Here is a 21,930-nt window from a genome sequence, read left to right on the forward strand (position 1 = left end):
GTTTAGTGAACACTATAGACATTTTTGGATGATATGCATGTGGATTCTGCCCAATGAAGATTAACCCTGTGAGGGGGGTGGAGCCAAGATGGCGGAGTAGGAAGATGCACATATGCTACCTCCAAACCCGCTGGCCATAAAATACCTGTAACAAAAAGAACCACGGGAGAATTCTGGAGCAGCAGAAGCCACAGAACGGAGTGGACGAGATTTCTGCTCCAGAGAGCCTGAAAACCTCTCGCAAAAGGTCCCTCACGCCCCGGACCTGGAGCAGAGCCCAACCCTGCTTCAGTGGTGCAGCGCTGAAAGGAGCAGATCCAATCAGGCTTCAGGGATGGAATCTCCAGCAGCCGCGCGGGTCCCTCCACCCACAGGTGACAAGGGTCGGTGAGAGGGTCTCTTTGGCGGGTCGAGAGGGGAGTGGGGTGCCCCATAACTCAGGCCCCCTCGGGAGGCAGCAGCGGAGGCGGGAGCAGACCAGGGCTCCCCAAGCAGGCAGGAGTCTGGATCCATTGTTGAAGGTCTCTGCATAAACTCCCTGAGGGAACGGAGCTTGTGAGGTGGCCCTGCCCTGACTTGAGCATCTGAACTTAATCTCACACTGAAGAGAAGCCCTGCCCCTGCCCAAAGCCCTGAGGCTGGGGAGCAGCATTTGAATCTCAGACCCCAAGTGCTGGCTGGGCAGACCTGGAGGCGAGGGGGGGGAGGGGGTGGAGAGGACACTCAGAAGTCAAGTCACTGGCTGGGAAAATGCCCAGAAAAAGGAAAAAAAATAAGACTATAGAAGGTTACTTTCTTGGTGAACAGGCATTTCCTCCCTTCCTTTTTGATGAGGAAGAACAATGCTTACCATCAGGGAAAGACACAGAAGTCAAGGCTTCTGTATCCCAGCCCACTCAATGAGCTCAGGCCATGGAAGAGCTCAAAAAGGATTTTGAAAATCAAGTTAGAGAGGTCAAGGAAAAACTGGGAAGAGAATTGAGTGACATGCAAGCAAAGCATGAAAAACAAGTAAACACCCTGCTAAAGGAGATCCCAAAAAATGCTGAAGAAAATAACACCTTGAAAAATAGGCTAACTCAATTGTCAAAAGAGGTTCAAAAAGCCAATGAGGAGAAGAATGCTTTCAAAAGCAGAATTAGCCAAATGGAAAAGGAGATTCAAAAGCTCACTGAAAAAAATAGTTCTTTCAAAATTAGAATGGAACAGGTGGAGGCTAATGACTTTATGAGAAACCAAGAAAGCACATAACAAAACCAAAAGAATGAAAAGATGGAAGATAATGTGAAATATCTCATTGGAAAAACAACTGACCTGGAGAATAGATCCAGGAGAGACAATTTAAAAATTATGGGCCTACCTGAAAGCCATGATCAAAAAAAGAGCCTAGACAACATCTTTCATGAAATTATCAAGGAAAACTGCCCTGAGATTCTAGAACCAGAGGGCAAAATAAGTATTCAAGGAATCCACAAAACACCACCTGAAAGAGATCCAAAAAGAGAAACTCCTAGGAACATTGTGGCCAAATTCCAGAGTTCCCAGGTCAAGGAGAAAATATTGCAAGCAGCTAGAAAGAAACAATTCAAGTATTGTGGAAATACAATCAGGATAACACAAGATCTAGCAGCTTCTACATTAAGGGATCAAAGGGCATGGAATAGGATATTCCAGAAGTCAAAGGAACTAGGACTAAAACCAAGAATCACCTACCCAGCAAAACTGAGTATAATACTTCAGGGGAAAAATTGGTCTTTCAATGAAATAGAGGACTTTCAGGCATTCTTTTTTTTGTGTGTGTGTGTGTGGCTATTGTAAAGATTAAATTACCTAAAAATGTGTAAAGTGCTTTTTTTTTTATTTAACTTTTAAGATTTATTTTCACAACATTTTGGGTTACAAATTTTCTCCCCTTTTATCCCCTCCCCCCCCCCAAACCCAAGCATTCTAATTGCCCCTGTGACCAATCTGCTCTCTCTTCTATCCTCCCTCTCTGCCCTTGTCTCCGTCTTCTCTTTTGTCCTGTAGGGCCAGATAGCTTTCTTGACCCCTTAACCTGTATTTCTTATTTCCCAGTGGTAAGAACATTACATTTGATCTTAACACTTTGAGTTCCCACTTCTTTAGCTCCCTCCCTCCCCACCCCTTCCCTTTGGAAGGCAAGCAATTCAATATAGGCCAAATCTGTGTAGTTTTGCAAAAGATTTCCATACTAGTTGTGTTGTATAGGACTAATTATATTTCCCTCCATCCTATCCTGACCCCCATTATTTCTATTCTCTTATGATCCTTTCCCTCCCCATGAGTGTCAACCTCGGATTGCATTCTCCTCCCCATGCCCTCCCCTCCATCCTCCCCTCCACCCTGCTTGTGCCCTTGTCACCCACTCTCCTGTATTGTGAGATAGGTTTTCCTATCAAAATGAGTGTGCGTTTTATTCTTTCCTTTAGTGGAATGTGATGAGAGTAGACCTCATGTTTTTCTCTTGCCTCCCCTCTTTATCCCTCCACTAATAAGTCTTTTGCTTGCCTCTTTTATGAGAGATAATTTGCCTCATTCAACTTCTCCCTTTCTCCTCCCAATATTTCCCTCTCACTGCTTGATTTCATTTTTTTTAAGATATGATCCCATCCTCTTCAATTCACTCTGTGCACTCTGTCTCTATGTACGTGTGCATGTGTGCATGTGTGTGTGTGTGTACTCCCACCCAGTACCCAGATACTGAAATGTTTCAAGAGTTACAAATATTGTCTTTCCATGTAGGAATGTAAACAGTTCAACTTTAGTAAGTCCCTTATGACTTCTCTTTGCTGTTCACCTTTTCATGGTTCTCTTCATTCTTGTGTTAGAAAGTCAAATTTTCTTTTCAGCTCTGGTCTTTTCATCAAGAAAATTTGAAAATCCTCTATTTCATTGAAAGACCATTTTTTCTCCTGAAGTATTATACTCAGTTTTGCTGGGTAGGTGATTCTTGGTTTTAGTCCTAGTTCCTTTGACTTCTGGAATATCCTATTCTATTCCCTTCGATCCCTTAATGTAGAGGGTGCTAGATCTTGTGTTATCCTGATTGTATTTCCACAATACTTGAATTGTTTCTTTCTAGCTGCTTGCAATATTTTCTCTTTCACCTGGGAGTTCTGGAATTTGGCCACAATGTTCCTAGGAGTTTCTCTTTTTGGATCTCTTTCATGCAGTGTTCTGCGAATTCCTTGAATATTTATTTTGCCTTCTGGTTCTAGAATCTCAGGGCAGTTTTCCTTGATAATTTCATGGAAGATGATGTCTAGGCTCTTCTCTTGATCATGGTTTTCAGGTAGTCCCAGAATTTTTACTTTGTCTCTCCTGATTGTATTTTCCAGGTCAGTTGCTTTTCCAATAACATATTTCACATTATCTTCCATTTTTCGAATCTGTGCGGTATGTTCTGAGACATCTGTCTTTCTCGAAAAGTCCTTAGCGTCCATCTCTACCATTCCAGTTTTGAAAGATCTGTTTTCTTCAGTGAGCTTTTGAATCTCCTTTTCCATTTGGCTAATTCTGCTTTTGAAAGCATTCTTCTCCTCATCGGCCTTTTGAACCTCTTTTGCCAATTGAGTTAGGCTAGTTTTCAAGGTGTTAATTTCTTCAACATTTTTTTGGTTCTCCTTTAGCAGAGAGCTGATCTGCCTTTCATGCTTCTCTTTCATCCCTCTCATTTCTCTTCCCAATTTTTCCTCCACCTCTCCAACTTGACTTTCAAAATTCTTTTTGAGTTCTTCCATGGCCTGAGCCCATTGGGTGGGCTGGGACACAGAATCCTTGATTTCTGTGTCTTTGCCTGATGGTAAGCATTGTTCTTCCTCATCAGAAAGGAAGGGAGGAGGTGTCTTTTCTCCGAGAAAGTACCCTTCAATAGTTTTATTTCTTTTCCCTTTTCTGGGCATTCTCCCCAGCCAGTGGCTTGATCTCTGAATATTCTCCTCACACCCACCACGCCTCCTGGTCCTCCCAGCCAGCGTTTTGGGACTGAGATTCAAATGCTGCTTCCTGCCTTAGGGCTTTTGGCGGGGGCAGGGCTGCTATTCAGTGTGAGAATTAAGTTCAGATGGTCAGGTCGGGGCAGGGCCGCCTCTCAGGCTCTGTTCCCTCAGGGGGTTTATGCACAGACCTTCCACAATGGATCCAGGCTCCTGCCCGCTTGGGGAGCCCCTGTCTGCAGCCGCCTCTCAGCTTCTATCTCCCGGGGGGGTCCGAGCCATGGGGGCACCCCACTCCCCTCTCGACCCGCCAAAGATACTCTCCCACTGACCCCCGTCACCTGTGGGTGGGGGGGCTTGTGCCGCCGCTGGAGATCCCGTCCTTAAAGCCTGCTCGGATCCGTACCTCTCGGAGCTGTGGCCGCTGCAGGTCCGGGCTGGGCTCCGCGTCTGCAGCGCGACAGACCTTTTGCGAGAGGTTTGCAGGTCCCTCTGTGGGTGGAGGGACCCTTGTGGCCGCAGGATATCTCGTCCCCGTAGCCCATTCCGATCTCCTCCTCACGGTGTTGTGGCCGCTGCAGGGCTGCAGTGAGCTCCCAGTCCCGGCGCCCAGTCCACAGCGCGAAGGACCCCCCCACGAGAGGTTTGCAGGTCTCTCCAGAACAGAAATCTCTCTCGCTCCAATATTCCGTGGCGTCTGGGTGCAGAATTCACCGTGGGTTGGTCCCCTCTAGCCGTTCTGTGGGTTGTGGGTTTGGAGCTATGTGTATGTGCGTCTTTCTACTCTGCCATCTTGGCTCCGCCCCCTCACTTTCAGGCATTCTTGATGAAAAGACCAGAGCTGAAAAGAAAATTTGACTTTCAAACACAAGAATGAAGAGAAGCATGAAAAAGTAAATAGCAAAGAGAAGTCATAAGGGACTTTACTAAAGTTGAACTGTTTACATTCCTACATGGAAAGACAATATTTGTAACTCTTGAAACTATTCAGTATCTGGGTACTGGGTGGAATTACACACACACACACATGCACACGCACACATACACACACATAGAGACAGAGTGCACAGAGTGAATTGAAGAGGATGGGATCTTAAAAAAATGAAATCAAGCGGTGAGAGAGAAATATATTGGGAGGAGAAAGGGAGAAATGGAATGGGGCAAATTATCTCTCATAAAAGAGGCAAGCAAAAGACTTATTAGTGGAGGGATAAAGAGGGGAGGGGAGAGAAAAGCATGAAGTTTACTCTCATCACATTCCACTAAAGGAAGGAATAAAATGCACACTCATTTTGGTATGAAAACTTATCTTACAATACAGGAAAGTGGGGGATAAGGGGATAAGCAGGGTGGGGGGGGATGATGGAAGGGAGAACATGAGGAGGAGGGGGCAATTTGAGGTCAACACTCATGGGGAAGGACAGGATCAAAAGAGAGAACAGAAGTAAAGGGGGACAGGATAGGATGGAGGGAAATACAATTAGTTCTTACACAACACTACTAATATGGGAGTCATTTGCCAAACTACACACATTTGGCCTATATTGAATTGCTTGCCTTCCAAAGGGAAGGGGTGGGGAGGGAGGGAGGAAGAGAAGTTGAAACTCAAAGTTTTAGGAACAACTATCAAGTACTGTTCTTGCCACGAGGAAATAAGAAATAAAGGTAAAGGCGTATAGGATGGAGACAAGGGCAGAGAGGGATGATAGAAGAGAGGGCAGATTGGCAGACAGGGGCAATTAGAATGCTCAGAGTTTTGGGGTGCGGGGAGGGGACAAAAGGGGAGAAAATTTGGAACCCAAAATTTTGTGAAAATGAATGTTAAAAGTTAAATAAATTAAAAACAAAAGATTAACCCTGTGTAGGCCAAGAGTCATTTTCTTAACTTCTAAAAAGTTTGATTGAGGGAACTTTTTCTCCTAGAGCTGGTGTTCTTTGGACTACTGCTACTGAATCGTTGTAGTTACACTTTTATTTATTTATTTTTCTTTTGAGTTTTATTAGTAACTTTTGTTCTGTGTGTTTTTAATTGGATTGGGCCTGTGAATTCATTGTTAGAGAAAGCAGCTCCCCATGAAAAAATCCCCTCTATCAGTGAAGCTCAGCATCTGATCTGCAATTTATCTTCATGGAAGCTATTTGGCGCAGTGGATAGAGTGCACTGGGCCTGGAGTCAGGAAGACTAGAGTTCAAATACTGCCTCAGACACTTACCAGACACCTGTGTGACCCTGGGCAAGTCACTTAACCTCTATTTGCCTCAATTTTCTTAACTGTAAAATAGAATAGCAGCACCTACCTCCCGGAGTTGTTGTGAGGATCAATGAGATAATATTTGTAAAGGGCTCAGCACAGTGCCTAGCACCTAGTAGGCACTGTATAAATTCTAGCTAATTCTTCTTATTAGAGTTATTATTTTTATTATCTTAGAGTGTTACCTGAGGTCACTGAGAGATTAAATGACCTTCTAGCCAGTATGAGTTAGAGACAAGAATTGAATAAGGATCTTCCTGACTTCAAGGCAACTCAGAAAGTTCCATTACATCACATTACCTTTAAGTCTTTTGTTTTTATGTCTTTTAAACTGTCTGTCTGTCTATCCATCTAGTCATCTATCTATCTATCTTCTGCCTATCTATATTGTACACAAGTAGATTCTGCCCAATGAAGATTAATTCTGTGTTGGCCAGGGGGCATTTTCTTAAGCCCTGGAAAGTTTGATTCGGAGGAACTTTTTCTCGTGGAGTTGGTGATCTTTGGATGACTGGCATTGAGCTGATGTGTGTTTGTGAGTATACGTGTATATAAACATACTCATACATATAGATAGATATACATACATATATATGTATATAAATCTTTTTCTCCCTCTTTCTTTCCATCTTTTTTCTTTCACGCTCCTCTCTCACTCCCTCTTTCTTTCTCTCCTTCCATCCTTGCCCTGTTCCCACTGTTACCCTTGTACCAGAAAAAAAAAAAAAACCAAACAAAACCAAACCATTAAGCAAAACCACCAAAGAGCAACTATGTCCTCCGGGATATCCAGCATTTTGCATCTGCAATCCCCCAGCTGTCTATCCAGAGGAGGGAAGTATATTTCATAATCTCTTTCTTCTGTTCTCTGGGGCCAAGATTGGCAATTACATCCAATCCAAGTTTGGCTGCTTTTCAGTGTTGTACTCATTTGCATGACCATAGCCATGTTTCACTTGTTCCCTTGTTTTTGCTTGCTTCACTGCACTTCTCTGAGTTCTTCACATTTCCCATTTCTTAGGGTGAAATAATATTTCATAACATTCATAAGCCACAATTCATTCAGCCATTCTGTGTTGATGGACACTTTTTTTTATTTTAAAGAGAGGCAGCTAGATGGTACAGTGGATTGAGTGCTAGGCCTGGAGTCAGGAAGACCCAAGTTTACACTTACTTGCTTCATGACCCTGGGTAACTGCCTCCATTGCCTCAACATGAGGTTAATATTAGCATCTATTTCACCGGATTATTAGGATCAAATCAGATAATATTTACAAGGTGCTTAGCACAATGCCCAGCACATAGTAGGCTCTTAAGAAATGGTTTTTTTTAATTCTTTTTTCTTTTCCTTGTTTATTTTTGGCTATCACAAAAAAGTGCTGCTATGAGTACATGTGGGACTTTTCTTCTCTTAGGTTTAGGCCCAGTAGTGGGATGATTGGATCTAAGAGTATGAATGATTTAGTAACTTTTCTCATAAAATTTCAAATTGTTTTCCAGAATCTTTAGACTAATGCATAGTTCCACCAACAGTGTGTTAGTGTAAAATTATGGTTTTCTATTATCTGTGCCACTGCTTTTCTTTGTTGTCATGGTTGATGGAGAATTGAATGTGTCAATATATCCCCATTGTTTTGTTCACTTTCTAAAACAATGGAATATCTAGTGATTTTGGCCAGAATTCCTTGGTCAGTTTTCATGTCTCTGTTCTAATCCAACTAATAGCAGCTGTTTTCCAACATAATCTTGAATTCTTGTTTTTCCAATTCATTTATTAATTCACTGTTGAAGGATAACTGCTGATACACAGTCTTAGCCATATCATCATCAGCAAGATTTATTTCCTATGGAAGTACCAAGGGAACATTTTCATTCTCTCGTCGATGTAGGGAGTCAGTTCAGTACCCTGGACTGGTTTCTACTTCATTGGCTCTGACATGCACTTTTGACTGTTTCTTTTTTTTTTTTCTTAAATATCCAAAAGCTTTACATAAACATAGCCCAGACAAAGCCTTCCTTTCTTCAAGTGCATCCTCTAGGAATGGGGATATTTATGCTAAGATTTATTCCCTTTTCCTCCTTGATAGTATACTGACACCCATGAGAAACATTTGCATTAGGAGGCTCAGATTTCATTCTTTGGAAGCCTTCTGTGCTACCTCCTGCTGAACTTGGGATAATTTGCTTACCTAGCATATCCCATTGATATTTCACTTCAATATAACTGGGTCAAGCGAAACTGGCTAGGTTGAGACAAGACTTTCCCGCAGTCCTTGCCATAACCGCTTTTTTTAATGACATGCCTTTTCTTTTTTTGCTCTGTCTTCCTCAACCTAAGTATATGTGAGTTCCTTAAAAGACACTAGAATAAATATGAAGGATAAAAAGAACCATTAACAACAAATAACAACATGCTTAATTGAATTTAGAAATTGCTTGGAAATTAGGAGTTTGGAGATCAAAACTCAACTTAGTTTTCCAACATTCACGGACCTTTGCTCTCAATATAATGTGGTTTCTTCATTATAAGGCTAATTCAAAGGTTCCAAAGGCAATGTGATTATCAGGGGGCTCTTGTCAAATAGCATATGAGTGGCTTAAGTGTGGATGGATTAATATTTATGATATATTTCTTACAGTAATAATCATTCATTTATGTCTTCATATTACTTTATAGCTACATAATGGCTGGGTATTGTACTGGAAGAGTGGAAAGAGGAAGTATCCTAGATCTATACTCTCATAAAGGGACTGTTTACCCCTAGTTTGAGGTCAGGTTTCATTACAGCTACTGCTCTTAGTAATTAGATGGTCTCAGGAAGATGTAGCTCCTTCCTCCTGTTTACAGACTAAAACACACATGATGTTGCTATCAAGATGTGAGTCCAAATGGGTTATTATTGATGGAGGCATATTAACCTCCCCAGCTTGACAACAGGTGGTAGAGTTCCAGTTCTGGAAATAAGGAATCCCTTGGTTTCCATGGTCCTGTGAGTGTAAGAGATGGAAAACTCCCAAACATTACTAACAATGACCTGCTACTGCAAAATGGAACCAAGGATCACTAGCACCAACAGAGACCTTCCTGTTGTTGATCACAGGCCAACTGCCTTCATGCATATGTGTGTTTGTGTCTGTCTGTATATATGTATGTGTGTATATATGTATGTATGCAGGGCAAGTGATATCAGCAGTTAAGAAAGTGTATTTGAGGTGTAATTGTCTTTTCCCCTGTCTTAAGATTGCAGTTTTTATTCATTCCATTTTAAAGGATTTTGATATCTATCGACAGGGAATATAGTATAATGTTTCCCCTAGAAGAGCCAGACTTAAGTGTAGATATGTTAGAAGTCCTCAATGGCATAGGCTGGAGATGCTTGGAAAGCCTGTACCTGTAAGGTCCTTACTTTGGACAAGGTCAGAGACATATGAAGAGCATATGTGACTCAGTGGATAAGGTCCTAGGAATCAGGAGTGACTGAGTTCAAATTTGGGATTATTTTCTAGCTGTTTGACCTTGGGCAAGTCATTTAACCTTAAGCTGCCTCAGTTTCATCATCTGTAAAATGAGGATAATAGCACTTAACTTTCTAGGGTTGTTGTAAAGATAAAAAAGGATAATATTCGCAAAGTATTTAGCTCAGTGTCAGGCGCACAGTTGCTATTGAATAAATGCTTGTTTCTTTCCTTACTTCCAGAGTCATTTTTCTTTTTTGGATATAAGGATAGAAACTGGAAACATGATGTAAGATCCAGGTTGGAAGCATGAGTCAGTCGCAGAGTAGTGACAGGGCTGGAGGAGCAGATGTAGAAATTTGATGTAGGGTTAGAGAGAAATTGAAGATGTCAAAGGGATGAGGACCTAAGTTCCATCAATCAGCAAGACTTTATTAAGCACCTATTGTGTGCCAAGGTGCCATGTTGAGTAGGCACTGGGGATACAAAAACATACATGAAAAAGTCTTTGCTATCAAGGAGTTTGCATTCTATAGGATAGACAGTATTTATATAATTAGATTATTCAATGCATACTAAGAAGTCTAAGACAGTTTTCTATAATTACCCTCTAATGGAAGCAGAACACCTGAGTATGAATCTTGTTTTTGCCACTTTCTACCTGTGAAAACATGGACAATATGATTCACTTCTTTATACTCAGTTTCCTAATATATAAAATCAGGGGATGGTGATCTTTTCCCTTTTCATCATCTTATATTTGTCTTGTATGTATTTTTTCATCTTCTATATTTGATTAGATTATAAACTGGAAGCTTGACAACTAAAAATAAGTTTTGCCTCCCATCCTATATGATTTTCTTTATTCCAAACAATTCAACATTATACTCTCACTTCAAATTATGATGATATGGTCTCTGATGAATAATAATTTTATATTAATATTTTTCCAAAAGACTGAAAAAAAGAAAATGGTTTCTTCTTAAATGGGAAATATCATGTCACTATGTCAGCTTGAGATTTTAAAAAAATCAACCTATAAAATATCATATAAAGGGAAAATGAGAAATTTATGATTTATATTCATCATATTTTGTTAACATATTTGTGGTAGCTAGGTGGTACAGTGGATAGAATTCTGGGCCTGGAGTCAGGACGACCTGAGTTGAAATATATTAGCTTTGTAGCCCTGGGTAAGTCATTTAATCTCTGAAAAGCTGAAAATTAAAAAAAAGAATCTTATGACAAAACAGCTCCTCCTAATATTTTTCAATATAGCCAGCGTAAGGACTTTACTTAATATGCAGAAAATCTGGTAAACTTGTAGAGAATCTTAGAGCAGGAGGGAGCTATTGAGATCATATAATATAATTGTCATCTTACAGATAAGGAAATGGAAGCTCACAGAGGGCCAGTGATTTCCCCATGATCACATGGACAGTATCAGAGCCAATAAGAGAATCCAAATCGACTGACTTCCAGTCTGGGGCTTTGAACACACTTACTTTCTCTGAATGGTTGAATATCAGCACTTGGTAATTCAACATTTTAATGGAAAAGTAAAAGAGGTAGCCTGGCATAATGCATAAAAAACTGTCCTTGTTTTGGAGTCAGTTGAGTTCAGATCCTTCCTGCAGCCCATACTGGTTGCATAAGTCTGGGTAAGTCCCTTTACCTCATAGTATTCTAGGCAACTAACTAAGATTTAATTGTCAGAGAAGGTTCCAAGCTACATTGTGTGAGGGAATTTCCTCATTTTGGGAGTCCCCTATGCCATCGTAGGTCCTGTTCCTTATCCTTTATTCCTTGTGGAAAAATAACTGATTTCTAGTAGTCTCTAAAACAGTAATTCTTGCTCTTGCTTTGCAGAACTCTTCCGAGAAGTGAGATTTGGAGATGTCTGATTCCACCCCATTGTGATATGAGGTTTTAGGTGCTGAATATTGCATGAACTAATAGAATAGCTAGAATGTCAGAGGCAGTACGAGATATCTATGAGGTGCTGCAATCTCTCTACATCTGTAGGTAAAAATAAAACATGTTGACTTTGATTGTAACCATTTTTTAGAGAGTTCCCCGCCCCCGCTGAAAGATTAACAGTTACCAGAAGGAAGAGGCGAGAAGAACCCAGAAAATTCCTGTCATTAATCATTTGTTTTCCTTATTAGGAAGGAGAAAGATACAGCGAAACAAAGGGCAATACCAGTGTAGAATAGAAATTCATTAAAGACCTGGAAATAAAGTAGATGTTGCATCAACTGAGGAGTGGCTACACAAGTTATGATTCATGAATGTAATGGAATATAACTGCTCAAAGAAATTGAAGGAAGGAAAGAAATAAGCACTCATTAAGCATCTGCTCTATGCCAGCCCTGTGCTAAATGCTTTACAAATGGTATTTCATTCGATCCTTATAAACAACCCTGGAAAAGAGATGCTACTATTTATCACCGTTTTGTAGTCCAGGAAACTGAGACAGACAGAGATTAAGTGACTTATCCAGGGTCATGAAGCTAGTACATTTCAACTCAGGTTCTCCTGACACCAGATCCAGAGCTCTATCCACTGCACCATTTAGCTACCACAAATATGTGAATGAAATATGCTGATTGTAACAAATATGAAGAAAAGAGAGAGTCATAGAAAGAAATGCACTGATGCAAAGTGAAGCAGAACCAAGAAAACAATATGAACCGTGATCACTCAGTGTGAATGGAAAAAAACAATGATCACAAAATAATTGAAAAATCGGTGTTATAAAATTGCAAAGAACAAACTAGAGATATGACAAGGCATTCCTTTCCCACTCCTTCGAAAAGATATGTGTGCGTGTTTATGTGTGCTTATGGAGGGGAGGGGAATTTCCATAGTGTGGAACAATAATCATACTGTCAAATTTTTTGATATATTGTATATATTGATGAATTTTTCTGATTTTCCCGAATCTTTTTAAATAAAAAAAAATTATTTGTTATAAGGGATGGCTCTTTGGGAGAGAAATTCAAACAATGTAGAAACAAGACATCAATAAAATTTTATTTTAAAATTTATATAAACTCATTTATCAAACATTATGGAAGGAAGATGATAGAAGATTACAAGTAATATCTCAAAAAAATTAAATGCAGTAGAGAGGAATATTGCCCAGCAGAAACCTTGGCATGAGATGTAACTAAATCAAACCATATTTTGAACATTTATACATAAAACTGAACAAAAGACAACAAATGGATGGGAAATTGAACAGATCTACCAGTGTTCTTATAGTGATCTATTCTTGACATTGATAACATCTGACTACATTGGATTCTAATAGATCATAGAAAATTTTAAAAAAATGAACTTGGGAAGATTGTCTGGATCAGGCCAAATGTGTACAGAAAAAATTTGTGCAAGATGATGTTAAAAGCAATTAGGGATCAGTTTTCAAGATATTTCAAAAAGAAGATTCCTAAAGAGTAAAAGGAATGAAAGATATTTATGAATGAAAAAGCCTCTGTTATGTACTATGTCTCAAACACTGGAGATGCAAATACAAAAGTGATGGTTATCCCTACCTTTAGGGAGTTTATAGTCTAAAAGGAACAACAGGAGTGGCAGATAGGGAGGGATATTGAAGTTTGTAATTTTCAGGGACATTGAGTGGAGCCACATACCCTCTTCCAGAACAGAGTTGATTTTATTATGGTTGCAGAACTCTAAAGAGGGAGAGAAAATCAAAGATGATGCATGCAGCAGCATGGCAGCTGGTGAGGAGATGGCTGAGTAGTGAAGTGTGGCTAGAACTAGACTAAGTTGTAGTAGTTGACAAAGGCAACTACCAGTGCCTCAGGGGTATTGCCTCACCAGCCACAGGCTGCTTGGTAGACTGGCTGACTACCAGCCACTACTGATTCATCCTTCTGAGGGTGGTCTATGCATGAATTGAGTATACCCTTGACAATAATATGAGAATACTATTGGAAAAAAAAAGCCAGCTTTTGTAGTCAGTTCCATAGAATAGTCCATATTTTGCACTGAAAGGTTCAGAGTTTCTCACCTCCCAAACCACCACCACTATCCCAATTGTTGTTTGACACATGAAAAACAGTTAGACTTGTGCAATGGTACCAATCGGCTAAACTTATTTAGGTTACTTCTCTGTGAAACGGGCATACTAATACCCTTTGCTGTCTTGAAGATTTATTGTGAGATATAAATAAAATATAAGAAAGCAAATTGTCAGGTACTATATAAACTTAAGGTAGTACTCCTAAATAAAATTGTTAATATAAAATCTAGTAACATAGAGAATTATTATGATGTGGAGGTAAGCTATCTATAGTTTAATTATATTTATGAGTATATACAAGGATTTCTACAAATATAATTTTACCATAAATCCCACTATATCAGGTGCTGCTATCTAACAAAAATTTCTTTTGATGCATATTTTTAATCCCATTGGCCGGTTTTTCATTTTAATCTATTTTCATTGATTTTCTTTGTATACAAGTTTTTAATTTTATATGATCAGAATTGCACTTTTTTCCTTTATGACCTGCTCTAGTTTTTGTTTCATTGAGAATTCTGGCCCTTGCCATAGTTGTGAAAGGTACCTAATCTCATTTTCTTCAATTGAAAAACAGACTTTTTATAATCAGGACACATTTTTGAACTTTTTGTGGTATAAAATATAGGTCTGAACCTAATTTCTTCCAAATTACAGCATTTCTTGTCAAAAAGGGAGCTCATTCCCTAGTTATAAGGTTTTTCAAATGCTAGACTACTAGACTATTGCTTGATTATCTGGTCTCTTCCATTCTTTTCCTTTTCTGTTTCTTTTTTAAACTAGTAATTAATCATTTGTATGACTGACAATTGACAATATAGTTGGAGGTCTGCTGTGCACCCTTCTTTCCTATATTTTCTCATTATTTCTTTTGAAATTCTAGAGTTTTTTGCCCTCCAAATGACATTGTTTTATCTAATTCCCTAAATTATTTCCCTAATAGTTAGATTGTGATAGTTCTAAACTAGTAAATTTATTTTGGTAGTATCATCATTTTTATTATATTGACATGTCCTGACCATGAACAGGGACTTTCTGTTCAATTATTTATCTTTCTTCATTTTGGTAAAGATTGTGTTGTGCTAGTATTTACAGAAATCTTGCCATGTGTTTTGGTAGGTTAGCTGTTGCCTATTTTATGCATATTGTCATTATTTTGAAAAGGATTCCTTATCTTTTTGGTTGGTTTTTGTTAGTACTGTATAGAAGTATAGATGATTTTTGTAGATTTGTGTATCTTGATAAGTTACTGAAGATAGTAATTATCTTAATTAGATAATTCACTAATTATTTATTATTAAGCATACTATTATATCATCTGCAAATTAGGATAATTTTGAATCTTTTGTGCTGACATTTGTAACTTTAATTTTGTCTTCTTGTATTATTGTTATAATTATCATTTCTAGAGCTATGTAATAACAGTAGCACAAAGAGAATATCTTTACTTGACTCTTATTTATACTCTAGAAGCTTTTCATGTTTCTACATTATAGAAAATGCTAACTTTTGGATATATACATAAATACACAGAGATAAATATGTATATATGCATATATACATACACACATACCTATATATGCATACATACATACATACATACATACACATATACATTCCATTATATGAAAGAAGGATCCTTCTATGCTGGCACATTTTAGGCTTTTAAAAATATGAGTTTTGTATTTTTTCATAGGTCTTTAAAGGATGCATCAAAATAAACATGTATGTTTTATTATTTTTGGTTAATTATGCTAATTATTTTAATTCAAAGAAGAACCATCCTTGCATTCATGATGTGAATCCAAATTAGGCATAGTAAATTGTTTTTTGGATACATGACTGTAGTTTCATTTCAAGTATTTAATTCAAAGGAATTTGTATTCATTTAAGAAACTGGTCTATATTTCTACTTCTTTATCTCTTTGTTTAGGACATTAGAAGAATTTGTGACTCATAAAAGGAGTTTGGTAGAATGCGTTCTGTGCCATTTTTTTCAGAAGGATTCTTGTAGCATTGGTATTAAGGATTCCTAAGTGTTTGCTGTAATTCACATGTCAATTCTCATTATTTACTGTTGTTTTTATTTGCCAGTACATTTAAGAGCTCAATTTCTTTATCTGGTTTGGGTGTCTAAAATATTGCTTTGTTAATTTGAATATTTCATATTTTTGTTTTATTCATTTACTTCTTTTGTGTCTTCAATTTTGATTGAATATAGTTGTTTGTGCTAATTCTTATGATTTATTTTTGTTGCAAATTCAATTTAGTTAATTTTGATTATGTTTCCCTACCATATTTTCTTGAATTAGTTTAGCTAATGACTTATCAAGAGTGATAATTTTTTCAAAAAACCAGTTCTTAGTTTTGTTTTTCAGTTCTGTAGTTTTTTTTTTTATGCTTCTCTATTTCTCTTCTAAAAGAGACAGCATAATACACAGGATGGAAATCTGGCCTTAGAATAAAAGAGACTTGAATTTAAGTTCTGTCTTTCACACACACTGGTTATGTGAACTTGGACAAGTCACTTACCCTCAGTGTCTCAAGCAACTCTGTAAGGAACCTATCACTTGCTAATCTATATTGGGAGTGGCAATTTCCTTATGTGAGATTTGTCTAAAATCACTAAATTCTAAAATACTACCTCTCCTCTAATTTTTATTCTTTCTTCTTTTTTATTTATCTTAGGACTGCTGATTTGTTTATTTTCTAGTTTCTACATTATATTGCAATCCGTTTAATTGAGCATTCATTTATCTATTTTTTCTAATCTTAAGTTTTTTGAGTTTACTTTTAGTATTTATTCATGCTTTCTTTTATTTTAAGTTTCCATTTCCTACTTCTAGTAAGTCTGTGGTACCTGTTGTTGTTCAGTTGTTCAGTTGTTCAGTCATGTTTGATTTTTTGTGACCCCATGAATCATAATATTCTAGGCACTTTTATCCCTCCACTATCTTTTGAAATCTTTCTTATTTCCATCCAACTTCATCCATCCATTACTCTTAATTTTGTAAATCCCCTTTCTATGAAATTAGAAAAAAATTCTATGTTCTCTTTTCTTCCTTTCTACTCCTAGTATTCTCCATGATCTATTTCCAAGAATGTTAATTCTTGGGGGTGGGGTGGGGTGTGGAGCAAAGATGGCAGAGTAAAAAGACAGACATGCTGTAGCTCTCCCCACTATAGCCCATAAAATACCTGTAAAAATGACTAAACAAATTCTAGAGCAGCACGAGCCACAAAATGACAGTGAAAGAGATTTCCAGCCAAAGACAGCCTGGGAGACTGAAAAGAAAGGTCTATCACACTGGACTCAGAGTGGAGGGCAGTCCAGCCTTGACTGTGTAGCATGGACAGGACTGGAGCAGGCTTCAGGGCTCAGAAGTAGCCCTGAGTACTCATGGGTAGCAGCTGCAGTTCCCAGATTTCTCAACTCGTAAATGCAAAAGACAGCTTCAAATTTCAGTAAGAAAGCTCTTTCACCTGGGTGAGGAGGGAGCAGGGTCAGCCCCAGCCCTGGCCCAAGGACTGCAGCAGACACTGCCACAGCAGCATCCACTTTGGAGTCTTCCACCTAAAGACTCTGGGGGGAATTGAGCTGCTGATGTGGGTATCAGTCCTGAGTGATGATCCTGGGGTGAGAAGAAGGATTGGGGTGGTGGAGCTGGTAGAGGCTCTGGAGAGGAAATCCTACTCACAGATCCTGGGCAGAAAAGCTTGTGGTTGCTTCTAGATCAGAGCACAGGCCAGGAGAGGAGTAAATTCCTCTCTATTGATTGTGCCACCTTGGAGGAACTGAGATCTTACATGTCCCTAGAGTATATCCTCCACTTGACAAAGGACTCAAAAGTCAAGTAACTGGCTGGGAAAATGCCCCCCAAAGGGAAAAAGTATAAGACTATAGAAGGTTACTTTCTTGCTGAAAAGGCATTTTCTTTCATCCTTTCAGATAAGGAAGAACAAAGCATACCATCAGAAGAAGACATAAAAGCCAAGGCTTCTACATTCTAAACCTTCAAAAAATATGCAATGGTCTCAGGTCAAGGAAGAGCTCAAAAAGGATTTTGAAAATCAAGTAAGAGAGGTGGAGGAAAAATTGGAAAGAGAAATGAGAGAGATGCAAGAAAATAATGAACACAAGTCAACAGCTTGCTAAAAGAGACCCCCAAATATGCTGAAGAAAATATCACCTTTAAAAATAGACTAACTCAAATGGCAAAAGAGGTCCAAAAAGCCAATGAGGAGAAGAATGCTTTAAAAAGCAGAATTAGCCAAATGGAAAAGATGATTCAAAAGCTCACTGAAGAAAATAGTTCTTTCAAAATTAGAATGGCACAGATGGAGACTAAGGACTTTGTGAGAAATGAAGAAATTACAAAACAAAACCAAAGGAATGAAAAAATTGAAGACAGTGTGAAATACCTCATTGGAAAAGCAATTGACCTGGAAAAATAGATCCAGGAGAGATAATTTAAAAATTATTGGTTTACCTGAAAACCATGATCAAAAAAAGAGCCTAGCCATCATCTTCCAAGAAATTATCAAGGAAAACTGCCTTGATATTCTAGAACAGAAGGGTAAAATAAATATTGAAAGAATCCACCAATCACCTCTTGAAAGACATCCCCAAAGGAAAACTCCTAGAAATATTGTAGCCAAATTCCAGAGTTCCCAGGTCAAGGAGAAAATATTACAAGCAGTTAGAAAGAAACAATTCAAGTATTGTGGAAATACAATCAGGATAATACAGGATTTAGCAACTTCTACACTAAGGAATTGAAGGGCTTGGAAGATGATATTCCAGAGATCAAAGGAGATAGGATTAAAACCAAGAATCATCTACCTAGCAAAACTGAGTAGGTTTTTTTTTTTTTTTTTACTTCAGGGGAAAAAATTCATTCAATGAAACAGAAGACTTTCAAGCATTCTTGTTGAAAAGACCAGAGCTGATTAGAAAATTTGACTTTCAAATACAAGAATCAAGAGAAACATGAAAAGGTTAACAGGAAAGAGAAGCCTTAAGGAACTCATTAAAGTTGAACTGTTTAGATTCCTACATGGAAAGATGTTATTTGTAACTCATGAGACATTTTTCAGTATTAGGATATTCACATGGAATATATACATATATATGTACGTGTGTATGGGTATATATGTATGTGTATATTATATATGTGTAGGTATGTATGTGTACATGTATGTATATATATATATATATATATATATATATATATACACACATACCCACATAGACAGAGGATACATGGTGAGCTGAATATAAAGGGAGAATACTTAAAAAAATAAAATTTACTGTTGAATGCAATGTACTAGGAGTAAGAGAGAGGGAGAGGTAGAATGCAGTTAATCATCTCACAAACAAGAGGAAAGAAAGAGCTACGATGGAGAGGGGAGATGAAAGAAAATAATTGAGCCTTACTCTCATGAGATTTGGCTTCAGGTGGGAGTAACACATACTCAATTGGATATGAAAATCTATTTTACCCTGCAGGAAGGGAAGGGGGAAGGGAATAGGAGAGGTAAGATATTAGAAGGTACAGCAAACTGGGGAAAGGGATAATCAGAAGCAAACGCTTCTGTGAGAGGACATGTCAAGAGAGAGAATGGAATAAATGAAGGGCAGGACAGAACAGAGGGAAATGTGGTTAGTCTTTTACAACATAACTGTTATGGAAGTGCTTTGCATTGTTACACATGTATGATCTATAATGAATTGCTTCTTTTCTCAATGAGGGTGGATGGGGATGGAGGGAGAGAATATGGAACTCAAAGCTTTAAGAATGAATGTTAAAAATTGTTTTAGCATGCAACTAGAAATTAACCTGTACAGGCAATGGAGTATAGAAGTCTATTTTGCCCTACAGGAAAATAGAATGAAAGGGGGATTAAAGAAGGGTGGGTAATAGAAGGGAGAACAGACTGCAGGAAGGGGTGGATGGGGGTGCATGCTGTCCTGGGGTGGAGGTGGGGAGAGACAGGGAGAAAATTTTGAATTCAAATTCTTATGGAAGTGAATGTTAAGAACTGAAAAATAAATTATACATTTTTAAAAAACAAATGTTAATTCTTGAAAATGTAACAGGGTACAATAACAAATACCCTCTTATCTGAGTTCATATGTATAATACTATTATTTACTTCTTCCTTTATTTCTCACACATTCCTTTTAACTTATGACACCACATTTTAAACCTCTCTGAACTGTGCCCCATCTGAAGTCCTAAAACCTCCTTTTTCCTAGTGGAAGTAAGTACCAAGAAGTGTGACCTTGAAGAAGCTATTTTTTCTGAAGTGTTCAATATATGGTGATAAACCTGGTGAACAGGTAGTTGAATAACCTCTGGCTCATTGTGTACTATCTGTGGAATTTCTTCACCATGTTGGGAAGGTCTAATTTTCACTTTATTTTCTCTGATATGTACCCAAATGTTCTGTTTTTTCTGCTCTATCACTCTAAAGGCAGGAATAAGAAACAGAAAGCTTATCATCCCCTTCTACAGTATTTTCACCACTCTTTTCCTAAGCCCATCTGACCTACCTTCCCTTCTCCTCTCCCCACTTCAGAGGTATTCCTTTGTATTATTTTTCCATATCATAAGAATATTCATTTACTATAAAAGGAATGAGTTTTCCCCCCTAAAATATTATTTCACTCTTCCCTCCTATTCTCTTTTCAATTTAGATCTTTTACTATTTTAGTTTTTAAACCTATTGAAGTTCTCCTGGCCTTCTCAATGTCTCTCAGATAATATTCAAATTTTGTGATGTTCTTTGTTTTTTAAGAATGCCAAAGAACAAGGGAGTTTAGTTTAAACCCTGCTTCTAACACATACTGACTCTGTTACCATTTGCAAGTTACTTAATTTCTCAGTTCCCGCAGGAAATTCTCTAAGACTGTAAGTTTCAGAACAGTTACTTATCTGTGGGAGTTTCATTGTGGGAAATTCTATATACCAATGAAATCAGTCTGGACAAATCAATCAAACAACAAACAGGATGATTTTCCCTCTCTGGATTCATGACCTTGCATAGTCCTAGTCACATGCAAACAAACATTTTATTTCCTAACTCTTTATTGCTATGTGAAGGTGATTATATTTCTTATTTTTGATCATTTGTATTTTTAATGCCTCTCTCACCTCTCATTTCCTGTGAAAGAATTATTTAAAGTCTTCCCTTTTGCTGAATATCCATTTTTGTGCTTAAATGTGAACGACTATCTTCTCTGGGACAACTTCTATTTTGGGGACCTACTTATGATTTTCACTGGACTTCTAGTGATTGCAATCAAAGAGTGATCCCCTCCCCTCATACAAAATTCTGGTTTCCCTATTCCAGAGGGGTAGGAAAAGATCTTTAGGTAGGATCCAGCTGCTGTCGACAAAAGATTCTACCCTGTAGTTATATGTGTATGTCACTTGTTTTAATTTTATTCAGCATCAAGTTTAAAATACTAAAACTGTCTTAACTTTGTGGGATAAATTATTTTTGGCACCAACTGATCTTTGCTTTTGGATAATTCCAATCTTTCCTTTGATTTCTTGTAAATATGAACTAGTCCTGTGCTATTAAGATGTATTTTACTTTCCTTGCTGATTACAAAATTATTTCACAGTATTGTAATTATGAAGTCTGACTGAATTATTTTGGTGCTGTAAACTTGGGATTTCTTTGTAACTATATTGTGGATCCTCTTGATTTACACTGTGCTATAGGCTTCTAATATTTCTGGACTATATTCCTATGTGATTTCCCAAAGTAGTTTATTCAGTTTTTCTTTTCATGTGTATGTTTTTTTTCTGAAAGATCTATAATCCTTAGATTTTATATTTGCATCCTCTCTTCAAATACAGTTTTTATTCTGTAACAATCTCATTTGCTCTGACAGTCTTATCTTTTTTATTGTTTGGTTTTCATTCTGTCCCTTCATTTTTACATTCCAATTTTGTCATTCTCGGTATCATAGAATCTACTGCTTTGGAAACATGTCTCTGCCTTTTATTCTAAATCCTCTATTTTCTTCTTAGACATTGATTTCTTCCTTAAGGACTCTAATTTTGTCCTTATTTCCTTGCTATTTTCCCTTTACTTTTGAATTGCTCTTATGGACTATTCTCAGGTTCTTAGAATTTCTCATTGTCATTTCAGGGGGATTTGCAGAATTTGTTAAAACACTTTTCTCTTCATCAGGAGATCT

The sequence above is a fragment of the Notamacropus eugenii genome, chromosome 1 (genome assembly GCF_028372415.1).
Source record: "Notamacropus eugenii isolate mMacEug1 chromosome 1, mMacEug1.pri_v2, whole genome shotgun sequence".
Classification (NCBI taxonomy): Eukaryota; Metazoa; Chordata; class Mammalia; order Diprotodontia; family Macropodidae; genus Notamacropus; species Notamacropus eugenii.